The sequence below is a fragment of the Rhinopithecus roxellana genome, chromosome 13 (assembly GCF_007565055.1).
Source record: "Rhinopithecus roxellana isolate Shanxi Qingling chromosome 13, ASM756505v1, whole genome shotgun sequence".
Lineage (NCBI taxonomy): Eukaryota > Metazoa > Chordata > Mammalia > Primates > Cercopithecidae > Rhinopithecus > Rhinopithecus roxellana.
Window position 1 is genome coordinate 110,840,646 of NC_044561.1, and position 15,326 is coordinate 110,855,971.

Consider the following 15,326-nt stretch of genomic DNA (forward strand, 5'->3'; position numbering starts at 1 on the left):
ATATCAGCATTTACTGAAGACAAACAGACTTCCTACAGATCTGGGGCTGACATTCAGAGGATGTTCAAGGAAAGGGTGATTTCTGAAGGCTGGAGAACAAGAGATACTCCTATAACACATGCAAAAAGAAGATACAGCCCAACGGCTCATTTCAATAAATATTTGCCAAGTGCCAGCAATTCGCCAGGGCACATGCTGGATTTTTTTTTTTTTTTTTTTTTTTTTTTTTTTTTTTTTTTTTTTGTTGAGACGGAGTCTCGCTCTGTCGCCCAGGCTGGAGTGCAGTGGCCGGATCTCAGCTCACTGCAAGCTCCGCCTCCCGGGTTTACGCCATTCTCCTGCCTCAGCCTCCTGAGTAGCTGGGACTACAGGCGCCCGCCACCTCGCCCGGCTAGTTTTTTGTATTTTTAGTAGAGACGGGGTTTCACCGTGTTAGCCAGGATGGTCTCGATCTCCTGACCTCGTGATCCGCCCGTCTCGGCCTCCCAAAGTGCTGGGATTACAGGCTTGGTCCACCGCGCCCGGCCACATGCTAGATTTTTAAGCAGGGTGCAGATCTGGTACCTCACTCTGGTACTGTGGTCCCTGCTAGGAAACTCCTCAGCCACATCCTCAGCCACCTCCGGGTTGACATAGACCATTCAGGATCCCAGGGCAGCTCCAGGATGCCAAAGTCCAAAGGGCTGAATTGCTATGGACTGAACTTTGTACCCCCAAAAGTCACATATTGAAGCCTGATATGGTTTGACTGTGTCCCCACCCAAATCTCACCCTGCATTATAATAATCCCCATGTGTCAAAGGCAGGGCCAGGTGGAGACAACTGAATCAAGGGGGTGGTTTCCTCCATACTGTTCTCGTAGTCTCAGGAGATCGGATGGTTTTATAAACGTGAGTTCCCCTGAACAAGCTCTCTTGCCTGCCACCATTAGTAAGATGTGACTTTGCTCCTTATTTGCCTTTCACCATGATTGTGAGGCCTCCCCAGCCATGTGGGAACTGTGAATCAATTAAACCTCCTTCCTTTATAAATTACCCAGTCTCGGGTATGTCTTTATTAGCAGCGTGAGAACCGACTAATACAAAGCCTAACCCTCAATGTAACTGTATCTATAGATAGGGCCTTTAAGGAGGTAATTAAGGTTAAATGAGGTCATAAGGGTGGAGCCATAATCTGATAGAATTAGTGCCCTTATAAGAAGAGACACCAGGGAGGCCATTCTCTCTCTTTCCACCATAGGACACAGCAAGGCGGCCATCTGCAAGCCAGGAAGAGAGCTCTCATCAGAAACTGAATCAGCCAGCACCTTGATTTTGGACTTCCCGGCCCCCAGAACTTTGAGAAAATTAAGTTCTGTTGTTTAAATCACCCAATCTATGGAATTTTGTTATGGCAGCCCAAGCTGGCAAAGATAACTCCCTCTGCCCACCCACACCAAGCTGTCCCATTGCCATGGCTATATCACAGTTTAGGGCAGGGGGCAATTCAAGAGGTGGCCTCTTGCGCAGTGCTAAATGGGAAGCAAAGTCAAGGTCTCCTCTCTTGTTCTCAGTGTTCTCCCTAATATACTTGCACCCTCTCCAAGTCAAAGTCCAGAGAAGGGAAATTGGGACACCCATGTGAGCCTCTTGCCATCTGCTTCTCTGTTCCCCTTCTTCTTCCTTAATCCCTTAAGGTTAAAAAAAAAAAAAAAAAAAAGCATCAGGTAAAAACCTTTTGTGACCCCCTAATTATATCTTTATTCTTTCTGACTCCAGCTAAGCCTTAATGGTAGACAAAAGTATCTACTTCACATCCCTGAAAAATTTTATGGGAATAGATTCTCCAAGTTTGCTTACTTTATAAACGTGAGTTCCCCTGAACAAGCTCTCTTGCCTGCCACCATTAGTAAGATGTGACTTTGCTCCTATAAAGGAGCAATAATTAAAAAAAAAAAAAAATTGAAGAACCCTGCCTTGCAAGGCTGTTGTCCTATTGCATAATCCTATTTTTGAATGGTAAAGGCTGACTGACACTGTGGTCTTCCTTGGCATTCAAACCTCCCCCTAGCCAAAAGGATGCCTGCAGTATATTAGAGAAACTATGATGTTCTGGGAAAGAAAAAAAGAGAAAGGCATGTTAAAATAAAAAATATATCACCCAATTTGCATATATACATACAAATCTTCTTTTTTTTTTGAGATGGAGTTTCACTCCTGTTGCCCAGGCTGGAGTGCAATAGTGTGATCTCAGCTCACTGGAACCTCCACCTCCCAGGTTCAAGCGATTCTCCTGCTTCAGGCTCCCAAATAGCTGAGATTACAGGCGCCCGCCACCACGCCTGGCTAATTTTTGTATTTCCAGTAGAGATGAGGTTTCACCATGTTGGCCAGGCTGGTTTCAAATAAATCATCTTTTAACCAAAAAAAAATGGTATATCACATTTTACATACTTCCCTGCTCTGAGCTTCATTCACCTAAAATTGTATCTTCACCTTTCTCTCTTGGAACGTAGATATCTATCTTGCTGTCTATCTCTATCTCCCTGGTCCAAGTCACCAATATCTCTCACCTACACAACTGCCATAATCTTCCAACTGGTCACCCTGCTTCCACTCTTGCCCTGGTATAATCCATTCTCCAAACAGGAAAAAAAAAGAAAAAAAAAATTTAAATAAAATCTGCTAATGTCAAGACTTCTGCCTCTAAATAGAAGGGAGTAGTTGACAGGCCAATGTTCCTGCTAAGAACGGGAAAGGGTGGATAAAATAGAAAACCATCGTTTTAAAGGCATCGGAGAGCTCTGGAGGCAAAGGACTGGAGACATTAAAATTCCAGAAAGGGGACGAGGCGTGGCAGCTGACACCTGTAATCTCAGTACCTTGGAGGTCAAGGTGAAAGGATAGCTTGAGCCTAGGAGGAGTTTGAGACCAGACAGGGTCTCAACATAGCAAGACCCTGTCTCAAAGAAATAAATAAGCAGCTGGGCACGGTGGCTCACACCTGTAATCCCAGCACTTTTGGAGGCCAAGGTGGGTGTATCATGAGGTCAGGAGTTCAAGACCAGCCTGGCCAAGATAGTGAAACCCCATCTCTACTAAAAATACAATAGCCAGGCATGGTGGTGAGTGCCTGTAATTCCAGCTACTTGGGAGGCTGAGGCAGAATTGCTTGAACCCGGGAGGTGGAAGCTGCAGTGAGTCGAGATCGCACCACTGCACTCCAGCCTGGGTAACAGAGCAAGACTCCATCTCAAAAAAAGAAAAAAAATTAGCTGGGCATGTTGGTGCACAGCTCAGCTTCCCAAGCAGCTGAGATTAAAGATAACCATTAGCATTCTTTCATAATATTTTTAAATTAAGGTATTTATAGTTTTGGACATAATGCTATTGCACAGTTAATAAACTACACTATAGTATAAACTTAATTTTTTTACACAAGGGTCTTCACTATGTTGTCCAGGCTGGCTTTGAACTCCTGGGCTCGAGCAATACTCTGCCTTAGCCTCTGGAGTAGCTGGGACTACAGGTGCATGTGCCACCACACCTGGCTAAAATAACTTTAATGCAGTGGGAAACCAGAAAATGTGTGCAACTCACTTTATTGCAGTGGTCTGGAACAAAGCCTCTAAAATACAGCTACATATAATTATCTGGGCTGGGATCTCCTTGAGGTCACAAACTGCCTTACTCACCTAGTATCCTTTTCTCTAGCTTAGCGTCTGGCTCCCAAGTAAATGCACAATGCTTTTTGAGCGAATGAGCCTCACTTTCCCAGCTTTCCATTCTCCTCTCAGTTCTGCTGTGGAGTCTCCCACCAGCTAGGCCCTCATACTCAGCACACAGCCCAGCAAAGGCCATGCCTCCTTGACCTAAACCTGGCTCTTGGGCCACCTTGGTCAATGGACTGCCCTCCTCAGAGTTCCTCAGGCCTTGAAGACCTGGGATGGCTCCTGTCTCACATGCAACAGTGGCAAGAGGCACACATGATGATCTGACGCCAGATGAAATATGCAGACTTAGGTACTGGCCTGTATTCCACTGCTATCCCCTCCACTGTGGCAGATATCAGTCATCAGTTACAGCTTCCTCAAGTGGACCCAGATTCCTTCCCCTGGCATCTGTTCAAGCAGCCACAGCCAGTTGGCTAAAGGTGGCAAACAGAAGTCAAAGGATGGTCCTCAAAGGCCAAGGCAGAAGAAGGACCTGTGATTTCTGGGTCCTTCTGCAGGGAACCCACTGGTGGTGTGATGCCTTTAAACATCAAGAATGCCTGCCCCTTAGGCCAGGCATGGTGGTTCACATCTGTAATCTCAACACTTTGGAAGGCCAAGGCGGGTAGTTTACTTGATGTCAGGAGTTCGAGACCAGCTGACCAACATGGCAAAACCCCATCTCTACCAAAAATACACAAATTAGCTGGGCGTTGCAGCACATGCGCATAGTCCCAGTTACTTAGGAGGCTGAGGCACAAGAAGCGCTTGAACCTGGGAGGCAGAAGTTGCAGCGAGCCAAGATCATACCACTACACTCCAGCCTGGGCAACAGTGAGACTGTCTCAAAAACAAAAAACAACAAGAAAAAAAAAGAATGCCTGGCAGACCATTAATATGCCAAATTCATCAAGACAGGCTTACCAGCCTGATTTTTGCCCCAGCTCCAGTCAAGGTGGTTTTAACTACAAATGGGGAGATTAACTGCACCTTTTCACCATGGCACTTGGGACATGTGTAGATTCCTCCCTCTGTAAATCAAGAGATAAGAGTTCATGCATGCATATCCTTAGATAATGTCATTGCTGCAATTTTTCTTTCTCTTAAAAACAGGTCTCACTCTGCCACCCAGGCTGGGCTGCAGTGGTGCCATCATTAACTCACTGAATCTTCAAACTCCTGGGCTCAAGCACTCCTCCTGCCTCAGCCTCCTGAGTAGCTGGGACTACAGGAGTGCACTACCGTGCCTGGCTAATTTTTGTGGAGACGGGATCTGTTGCCTAGGCTGGTTTTGATCTCCTGGCCTCAAGAAATCATCCCACCCTGGCCTCCCAAAGTGCTAGTAATACAGGCACAAGGCACCATGCCTAGCCCTTGCAATAACTGACTTTACCCTAATCTCCAAAGCCTGACTGTAAGGGAACCCCTCAGTTCCATCAATGGCAGCTGCTCCATGTTCACCCTACTCCCACTGTTACCCCATAACCTGGCTCTCAAGTTGACACCATGGATTTTACATCCCACACATGCTGACCAACTTGCCCGTTTGCTCAGGATCTCCCTGGGTTTAGCAATGAAAAATCCACTTTCTGGGAAACCCCTCAATCTCAGGCAAACTGGGATAGTTATCTCACAAATAGGCATTTACTTATGAGGCAGGTCATCCAGGACACTCCAGCCTTCCTGAATGACATCAGACCTGTCTCACTCCATAATCTACCCTGACTATTCTGCAATGCCCTCAATTCTCATGGGTCCTAAATGCCTAAATGTGAACCAACTACCGGCACTTGTTCGCCTCCTAGTTCCAAATGTATACCTCGAACAATATCCTCTGAGTTAAGTCTCCAGAATATATGCATTAAGAACAGGAAAGGCTCAAAGGGTGAAAAGCAGATCTGGCCTATGGCCTACCTTCTCCAAAGCCAGCCTTGCAGGCTGACGGGTTGTCACTGATTTAAGAGGCAGATGGAGCAATTCTGTAAGGTTTATTGAATGGGTGGGTAAAAAGTGAATGACAGCTACAAATTCAAGAATAAAACTCTTGGTTATTAAAGTCATTCCAGGCATGGCCAGAGGGATGCGGGGCTGGCCTTCCCTGTCCACGGTCCTCCGAGGCAGCTGACATCTCCCATGTCTGGACCCCGAATCTTGTGCAGATTGAACAGCGGATCTGGGGTGCTCTGAGCAGGCAGCAGGGAGCAGCTCTGGTGACGCTTCATGTGATAGCCTCACTCTCTATTCTCTGCCCCTCTGGTGTCCATAAACACCACCAAGAGATTCTGCAACAGAGAACAAGTGAGACCAGTGATTTGAAGTTCCCATCTGCATAAGCACAGACCAGTTGGGCCTCTGGCTGTGGGTTCTGGCTCTTGGCATCAACTCACCATGGCAAGAAATATCAGCAAACCCAGATCCCAGGTCACCAACTCCATGGTCTTAGGACTTCCTTGGACTGTCCTTGGATCTAAGGCTGAGACCTAAGAGGGTAAGAAAGTATACAAGTATTTAGTCTCCAGGGCCTTCTCCTCCTCCCCAAGCTGACACCAAGGAGAGGGGTCCCATTCAAGCAGGGCAAAGCTCCTCATTTAGGCACACCAAATTAAAAATCCCAACAGAAAGGACACAAAAGGACAAACATCTTAGTTCTGTTTTTCTTTCAAACAGTTCACAATCGGGGCAAATGACCAGCTAGAGTGATCCACAGGAATACGGCTTTCCTAGTCCCACCTACAATTTTCTCCATTTATTCGACATTACTGATGGCACCTGGAGAAACAATATGGATTTCACATTTCACGAAGCAAAGCCCGTGATTCACAATTCTCACGTGTGCCCTTCACTGCTATCTGAACTCATTCCAGCATGGGGCCCAAAGAGAAATGCAGACTGGATCCCTAACATGAAAAGACAAAATGAACCCTCAGAAGTCAGCGGGTGGGTCTACTCACCATATCACACAGGCCTACAAAGGCCCAAGCTCTGAAGGGCTAGCAGGAAAAAGGCTGCAGCATGGGAAAGCTCCAGGGTTTGAAAGGAAAGGCTGGGCCAATGCAGGGAAAATGTCTTTCAGCACTCCTACCCCTGCACTATTAATGATCGGGGCACAGGCAACCCATGGTCATTTTTGGATACAAGAACAGGGAAGGACAGAAGAGAGCCAGCAAGGGAGGGAGGCTGGTATCCAGGGCCTGAGGAATGGCCTGAGACAGGGAGAGCAGCTGAGCTGAGCAGAGGCCCAGCCACGGCCACCGTGTGTACTTCTAAGGCCCCAAAAGGAGTCAAGACACTTCCAGCATTTAAAAAAAATGGAAATGCTTTTGGGCTGGAAAAGGTCAGGAGCATGTGGTCCTAACATCATACAGGCACACCCTAAAGAAAAACTCACTGCTAATCCAGATCACAGCATACTGCGGACACACCAGCGCTCAAGCAGGGAGGAAGGTTCCCCCAGGGAACTCACTTTACCCACGCACATTTCTGGAGGCCCTTCCTCTGCAACAGCCACTGAAGGCATGTGAGAAACAGTCTCACAGCAGGACAGAACGGGGGACCACGGGATACCACTTTTACCTTGCTTCCCGTACATCATCCAAGCCCCAGGAATAGCACATGACTCTGTAGGATGCAAAAAAACATATTCCAGACAACAGTCTAAAAATCTTACCTTAGGGACCCATGGTCCAGCACCCTGCTGCTATGAAGACAACACATCCCATGGAGCCTCTGCACACACACAGCGGACCCATCTGAAACAGACACAGAGAACACTTAACACAGGGGCTGGCAGATCATAAGCATCCCACAAATGCCACTGTCTCTATTAGTACTTACAGCCACATTATTGTCTCAGGAACAAGAAAAACATAACTCTAGGAAGGGGTCGGCAGACTGTGAGAGAAATGGCATCTATGCTATCCGATGTGCCCGCTGTGTGCTGCTTATCAGTATACATTAAATAGACCCAACTTATCCCTCTTCTGGACACATACCTCACAAAGACATCTGTACTCCAATATTCACTGCGGCATTACTCCCAATCGCCAAGATACGGAAACAATCTAAGTCTCCATCAACAGATGAATGGAAAAAGAAAATGTGGCATACACACATGTGCACGCGCACACGCACACACACACACACAAAAAACAAAACAAAACATTATTCACCCATAAAAAGAAGACCCTTGGCCGGGCGCGGTGGCTCACACCTGTAATTCCAGTACTTTGGGAGGCCGAGGTAGGTGGATCACCTGAGGTCAGGACCAGACTGACCAACATGGTGAAACCCCATCTCTACTAAAAATACAAAAAATTAGCTGGGCGTGGTGGCACACACCTGTAATCCCAGCTACTTGGGAGGCTGAGGCAGAAGAATCACTTGAACCTGGGAGGCGGAGGTTGCAGTGAGCTGAGATTGCGCCACTGCACTCCAACCCGGGCGACAAGAGCAAAACTCCAGTTCAAAAAAAAAAGAAGACGACGACGACCCTGGGCTAGGCATGGTGGCCCATGCCTATAATCCCAGCACTTTTGGAGGCCAAGGCAGAAGGATGGTTTGAGCCCAGGAGTTGGAGACCAGCCTGGGCAACATCGCGAAACCCCATCTATACAAAAAATACAAAAATTAACCAGGCATGGTGGTATGTACCTGCAGTCCCAGCTACCCAGGGGGATGAGGTAGGAGGGTCACTTAAGCCCAGGTAACAGAGGGAGACCCTGTCTCAACAACAACAAAAAAAAAAAAAGAGAGAGAGAGATAGAGAGAGAAAGATCCTGTCATTTGCCACAACACGGATGGACCTGGAGGATACTATGTTAAACGAAATAAACTAGACACAAACAGTGCTTATCTCACTTATGTGTGCAATGTTAAAAAAAAAAAAGTTAAAAAAAGGTCAAGCATACACAGATAGAGAATAAAATGGCGATTACCATGGGCAGGAGCTGGAGGAAATAAGGAGATGCAGGTCAAAGGACACCAAGTAGCAGATACACAGGATGAGTAAGTTTAGAGAGCTCATGCACAACATAAGGGATTTCTGTTAAGTAGATTTCAACTGCTCCTCACACACACTAAAAACGGTGACTATGTGAGATGACAGATATGTTCATCGGCTTCACCACAGTAACCACCGTGCTATCTACATCCGTCCCATTATTCTATAACATCATGTTGTAAACTTCAAATATAGACAATACACATTTTAAAAACAGGTTGGGTGTGGTGGCTCCCGCCTGTAATCCCATTGTTTTGGGAGGCTGAGGCAGGTGGATCACATGAGACCAGCCTGGCCAACATGGTGAAACCCTATCTCTACTAAAAATACAAAAATTAGCTGGGTGTGGTGGTGCACATCTTTAATCCCAGCTACTCAGGAGGCTGAAGCGCAAGAATCACTGAACCCAGGAGGCAGAGGTTGCAGTGAGCTGTGTTTGCACCACTGCACTCCAGCCTGGGCAACAGAGTGAGACTCTGTCTTAAAAATAAAAATTAAAAACAAAAGGATGCCGAGGCCAGAAGGCTTTTGGAGCAGGCTACGTCTGGCAGTGATCAGCACAGACCTGGGATGGGTAACGAACAGGTGGGCTAGGAGAGCCCCACACCTACCATCTAGTGTGTAAGAGCTGTGTTCATACATCTGACTATACCACACATTGTCTCCCTCAATTACTACTCCAGCCCTTGCCATTATAATCTAAGGCTAGAGGGAAGATCCACCCCTGGTGGACCACGGACCCTCCTCACGGCCAGGACTGAAGGTGGACTCTAACAGCTGGCTTGCTCTGGGACATTTTTAACCCCAGCACTGTTCAATGGGATAAGCCTTGTCACCTTACAACAATGAGCCTGCTCATTTACTTTGTGTCCAGGTGCAACATGTCAGTTACCAGGCGTGACGTGAAACAAGACAGGCACTGCCCTGAGGAAGCTCACTGTAGGGGCATGAGAAGCAAACCAAGAATCCCCAGCCAGTGTGACCAGTGCTGACAGGTGGGAAGGAGTGTGATGGGGAGGCAGAGACAGCTTCTGGGTGTAGCTCTAGGAAGGGGTAACCACTATCGTGGCTCCCAAACTAGCTCAGAGACATAAACTCAGTGAGGCAGGTCTCTGCTTCACCGTCCTTTCCTTTAGCCTCTGAGTACCCTCCACCATGCTGGGCACAAGGGGCACTCAATGAACCATACAGCACCAGTATATGGTAGATGTACATAACAATGGGTTCTTAGGAAATGAAGGTTGCCATGTGGAGGTTACTGGGGGAAGGTACTATATAATCTGCATGCTTTTTACAAGCAGATGAGGTGCTTCCATCCAGCCCACCACCACTAGACTGCCGACTGCCCTCTAAGTTCCCCCAAATAAACCCTGTTTCCTTCACTGGCTCCAGGTCTCTTCTCCGGCCTGTTGAACCTGGCGGCCATCCCTAATGAGGAAACAGGGGTCTGGCACAACAACCAGGAACCAGGAGGTAACATTACTGATGAGAATAAAGACATGTACGAAAGCTCCAGAGTTTGGAAGGGACAAGAGTGGACCCTCCAAACACGGGGAAGCGCTTTCATTGATTCCTCTCCCTGCAATATCAATGACCAGAGCACAGGCAGCCCACGATCACTTTCGAATACAGGGGCAAAATAGGGCAGTGAGTGAGCTGAGAGCGGAGGCATTGCCAGCAGCTTAGGAAGAACCCAAACTAAGAGACCTGGAAACAAGTCAGTGACCAGATTCGCAGCCTAGAATTGCAGCAGCTGCTTCTGATTCTCAAAGATTTCTAACATGGTTTGATTTCTCAAACTTGAGCATGAGTAAGAATCACCTGGAGAGCATGTTAAGCCAGATTGCTGGCTCCAGCCCCAAAACTTCTGACATAGTAGGTCAGGACAGGGCTAAGAACTTGCACTTCTTACAAGTTCCCAAGTAATAGGGATGGTGCCTGGTTCTGGGACCACAGTTTGAGAACCACTACTCCAATGCTTCCCTCATAAGATAATGAGAGGGAAGATCAACTCTGGGTGAAACGTTGAGAATTCACTGGGTTAGGAAGTTAGGATTGTGTGATACTACTATCCATACGTCGGCCAGGCATGGGCTTACTATCCATAATCCCAGCACTTTGGGAAGAAAAGGTGGAAGGACTGCTTGAGCCCAGGAATTCAAAACAAGCCCGAGCAACATGGTGAGACTCCGCCTCTACAGAAAAATTTTAAAAATTAGCTGGGTGCAGCAGCATGTACCTGTGGTCCCAGCGACTCGGGAAGCTGAGGTGGAGGATCACTTGAGCCCAGGCCGAGGCTGCAGTGAGCCATCACTGCACCACTGCACTCCAGGCTGGGTGACAGTGAGATCCTGTCTCAAAAAAAAAAAAAAAAAAAAATCCATAAATCACTTGATAACAAGGATTGCCACCAAGTCCAGAGAAAACCACTAGCTAATCGCCTGCCTCCAAAATGCAGTACTCCTCCCACTTCAACAAACTATGCCAATCCACATTAGGATGACTCAGAGCCCAAGGGGAGCTCTGTAAGCCCCACCCTGCTTCACACAGTGGAGTGGCAGAGGAGGAAAAGAGGGTGTCACGTGTCCCTGTGGGCCTCAGTGGAGGAGCAAGCAATGGGAAGCAGCCTCTGGCTCCCCTCTAGTGACCTCAAAGCCTTCGTCTTTGTAGCCTGAACACCAGTGCACTCTCTAGAGAAGCACCCAAGATTCATACCTTACAAGCACCACAGTTCAGCCTCTTCTTGAAGAAACATCACCTGGGAACACTGGGCCCACAGGACAGAGGTCAGCTGACAATCCTGCAATGACAAGAAGTCACACACATCACTTCTTATAACACATCCCACTATCCAACATGTTCAACAGGAAAAAGCGACCTCTCAGTTGGGGTGGGGTAGGCTAGAAGGCGGCTGCATCAGTGACTTCCCCTTGGTCTTCCCTCTCTAGCTTTATTCCTGATCTTACAACTCCACCCATTCCTCCGGCGGCAACCTGAGAACCAGTCACCCTCAGGGGAGCCCTGAAGGCCAGCACAAAAGGCAGAGGAATTAAGAGCTGGAACGGTGACCAGTGAGTGACACCAATGCACACCTCAGAGGGCCAAGAAAGCAGGCGAAACTCTTGGGTGGGAAGTGAGGGAAGTGTTTTGCCTCTCAGAACCCAGCTATGCTACCCTTGCAGCAATGAACACTTTCTCTTTCTTATGACAAACCCTTCAGGATCCCCTATTCCAGGCCAATGACATGTAAAGATGTAAAGATGCTACCCTATCCTGTCCCCAAGTTACACACACACACACACACACACACACACACACACACACACACACACACGGTCAGCCCTGCTCACCCCAACCTCAAAGTCTCCCTCATGTTGTCCCCTCTTCCCTGGTACATGTGCTCCTCACCTCCCCTCCTATTCAAGTGCTATAGAAACCACCTTCAGGAAGTTAATTCATGGAAATTCTGTGGATATCACTGTACATGCCAATATTGTACTCATTCAAAAGTGTGCTATCCACCGCGATGCACCATGACTCATTATACATCACATTCCCTTCCCATGAGCCGGACTGATGCTCTACAACCCAGATCCACCCCTCAATACACAGAGCCTGGTTTCTGCAGAGAGGTCAAGCTGAGAACTAAGCATGATGTCCCCCGGCACTGACTCTCATGTGGCAGCCAAGAAAGCACTGGACTCCTCAAGGGCTGGCAGGAGAAAAACAGGAGTGTGTGAAAGCTTCAGGGTTTGGATGGGATAGGGTGGACCCTCCAAACACGGGGACAACCTCTTCCAGCGTTCCTCTCCCTGCACTATCAATGACCTAGGCACAGGCAGCCCATGATCACTTTCAGATGCAGGAGCAGAAAAGGACACAAGGAGAGTCAGGAAGAGCAGGAGGATGGCACCAGGGCCTGTGGGATGACCCAAGTTAGGGACAGTATAAGAGTCCTGCAGCTGCCACCTGTCCTGTAAAATCCCATAAAACCTAACCACCAAGGGGAATCAAGGGGGAGACATCTCTGACAAAAGCCCTGGAAAAATCTGGGGACTAGAGAGCAGGATCATGAGGTCACATCTGTAAAAATCAATTCTGCCCTACCTTTGTTTTCTGTATCAGGAAACTGAGATTCAAAACAGGTCAGATGGCCCTTTGCTGGCATCTGGGAACTTGGCTCTAGAGATGTTCCCAGTCAACAGTTTACTGATCAGAGCTGTTCACTGGACACAGTCTCTCTATGCAAATAATGTGGTACAGGCACCTGTTTTCCTCTCGAAGTCTGGAATTTTGGTGCATGCTAGGTGTCTACATAACCAGCTCCCAGTAAAAACCCCGGGCATGGAGTCCCTACTGGGCTTCCCTGGGCAGAAACACTGCACATAGGCTGAATGCATTTTCACTGCTCAGGGGAGAGTGGGTTCCACGTGATTTCTGAGGGAGGGAGAGAGCATGAGGAAGCCGGCATAGGGATTCCTCCAGACTCAATCTGCATCATTTATCCTGAGTCATTTGGCTGTGGACCCCTACAATGTCGCTAGGATAAATCTAAACCATTGATTACAACTGGAAAGAAAATGGTCAGAGCCAGGTGGTGGCAGAGGAAGAACTAAGGGCCAGATACGGATGACCCTTAATCCAGCCATTTTCCATTATGACTTGCTGCTGATGCACTGCAGGAAAAGCCCCAGCGCTCGCCCCAGTCAGGTCCCTGCAGAGGCCTCCTCCTCCACAGCCCCTGAAGGCACAGGAGGGCCAGCTCCAATCCAGGTTTCCCAGGGAAGAGGAGTCTGGATCTGGGAATCCATGGGATGCGGCCCCTCTTCTCATCCTCACCTCTCCCTACATCACCACCAAAGCACCAGAAAAAAGGGAACGTGACTTTACAGGGTGCAAAAAGCCAAAGTTCCAGAGATGGACCCGAAACCTTACCTCGGGCCCTGTGGTCTGCCACTCTCCTGCGTCCCAACACCTCTCACCAAGCCTCTCTACACAGTGTTGCGAAAATGCTGACTAAACTGTTTTCACCTGAATAGCCGGCACGAAACAGCAGCTTATCTCTAAGAAAGGGGCTGGAGAACTTCTAAGGCAGGGATGACAACCGCTTCATCTGTCAGGCCAACTGTTACTAAGTTCAAGAGGATGCTGGGGCCATCATGTTCTTGGGACTGACTGTGCTGTTTCTCCAGCAGCATCTGGTGAGCACCCGAGGAGGTAGTGGGGAAGCCGTGTAGAGGCTGCTGCCATAAATCCCTCAGTGATATTCTCCCCTGCCTGTCTCTAGTCCTTGATTCCTTTCCCCACAAGCTGGGGGAAAAATCCTCCCCAGTGGCCATATAAGGTCAAAGCCAACAGAACTGAGTCACCTCAGAATCCTCTGAAGGGGTGGAAAACACCAAATCTGCTCCCACCAATCCCACATAGGTGCTGACTCAGTATTTTTCTCCAACACCACAAAATGCAATGAACCCATCTCCTAACAATGGAGGGACTCTCCCTTTCTTGTTTTTCTTTGAGACAGGGTCTCACTCTGTTGCCCAGGCTGAGGGCAGTGGCACGATTATGGCTCACTGCCGCCTTGACCTCCTGGGCTCAAGAGAGCCTCCTGCCTCAACCTCCTAAGTACTTGGGACTACAGGGGCAGGCACCGCCACGCATGGCCAATTTTTAGTTCTTATAGAGGCGGGGTTGCTCAGGCTGCAGTTTATCCTTTGTCCCACACTGTTGGAATACTGACCATCTGGCAGACAGAACAAAGTAGGGAACAAAATTCAGACACTACCCTTAAGACCACAGCAAAGAGGGCCAGGAGACAAGTCAGGCAACAATTTCTATGGGGTCAGCTTGGTGCAGAGGGGGTTGGATAAGGATGTGGAAGGAGAGGTGTGGAGGCGGAGAAAGCTTCCGGGAGGAAGGAGCAGGGCTGCCCTGTCTCAGCTCCACACCCAGCCCTCCTGCTCCTTGAGGCCAAACCCTTCACCTCACACCCTTCCCTCATGTCACACTAACCTGCCCTGGGCCAGGGAGAAGAGCAACACAACTCACTAGATGATGCCAGGCACCAGGAGGCATCCAAGAGGTGGTGGGAGGGAGGAGGTGTGGGAAAGCTCCAGGGTTTGGAAGAGACAGGAGTGCACCCTCCAAACATGGGGAAGTGCTCTCGGCAGTTCCTCTCCCTGCACTACCAATGACCAGGGCACAGGCAGCCCATGATCACTTTCGAATGCAGGGTCAGAAAGGGCAGAGGGCAAGCCCAGAAAGGAGGCCAATGCCAGCATTCTGGACAATGGTCTTACCTAGAACAGAACAGCTGACATTGCAACGAGCAGACTTACAGCCTAAGATTACAGGTACTACTTCTGATTCCCCGAGATCACTTAGCACTCCCTGCCAGAAGCTGAAAGGAAGGTAAACACGGGCAGAAATATTGAGAATCCTGGGGCCTTCTCAAAGACTGGGCTGGCCGGGCGTGGTGGCTCACGCCTGGGGGACCAAGGCAGGTGGATCATCGGAGGTCAGGAGTTCCAGACCAGCCTGTCCAATATGGTGAAATGCCAACTCTACTAAAAATACAAAAAAAAATTAGCCAGGCATGGTGGCAGGCACCTCTAATCCCAGCTACTCGGGAGGCTG

At 48.6% G+C, this 15,326-nt stretch overlaps 4 non-coding genes across 4 annotated transcripts; all 4 read right to left on the bottom strand.

Moving 5' to 3' along the window:
- Window positions 1–6,702: 6,702 nt before the first annotated feature.
- Window positions 6,703–6,830, bottom strand: LOC115893032. Its single transcript, XR_004052991.1, has one exon. It is a non-coding gene; the product is annotated as a small nucleolar RNA SNORA71 (small nucleolar RNA).
- Window positions 6,831–10,190: 3,360 nt separating this feature from the next.
- On the bottom strand, window positions 10,191–10,324 carry LOC115893027. The gene has a single exon (XR_004052986.1). It is a non-coding gene; the product is annotated as a small nucleolar RNA SNORA71 (small nucleolar RNA).
- Window positions 10,325–12,423: 2,099 nt separating this feature from the next.
- Window positions 12,424–12,557, bottom strand: LOC115893030. The gene has a single exon (XR_004052989.1). It is a non-coding gene; the product is annotated as a small nucleolar RNA SNORA71 (small nucleolar RNA).
- Window positions 12,558–14,790: 2,233 nt separating this feature from the next.
- Window positions 14,791–14,924, bottom strand: LOC115893028. The gene has a single exon (XR_004052987.1). It is a non-coding gene; the product is annotated as a small nucleolar RNA SNORA71 (small nucleolar RNA).
- Window positions 14,925–15,326: the final 402 nt, after the last annotated feature.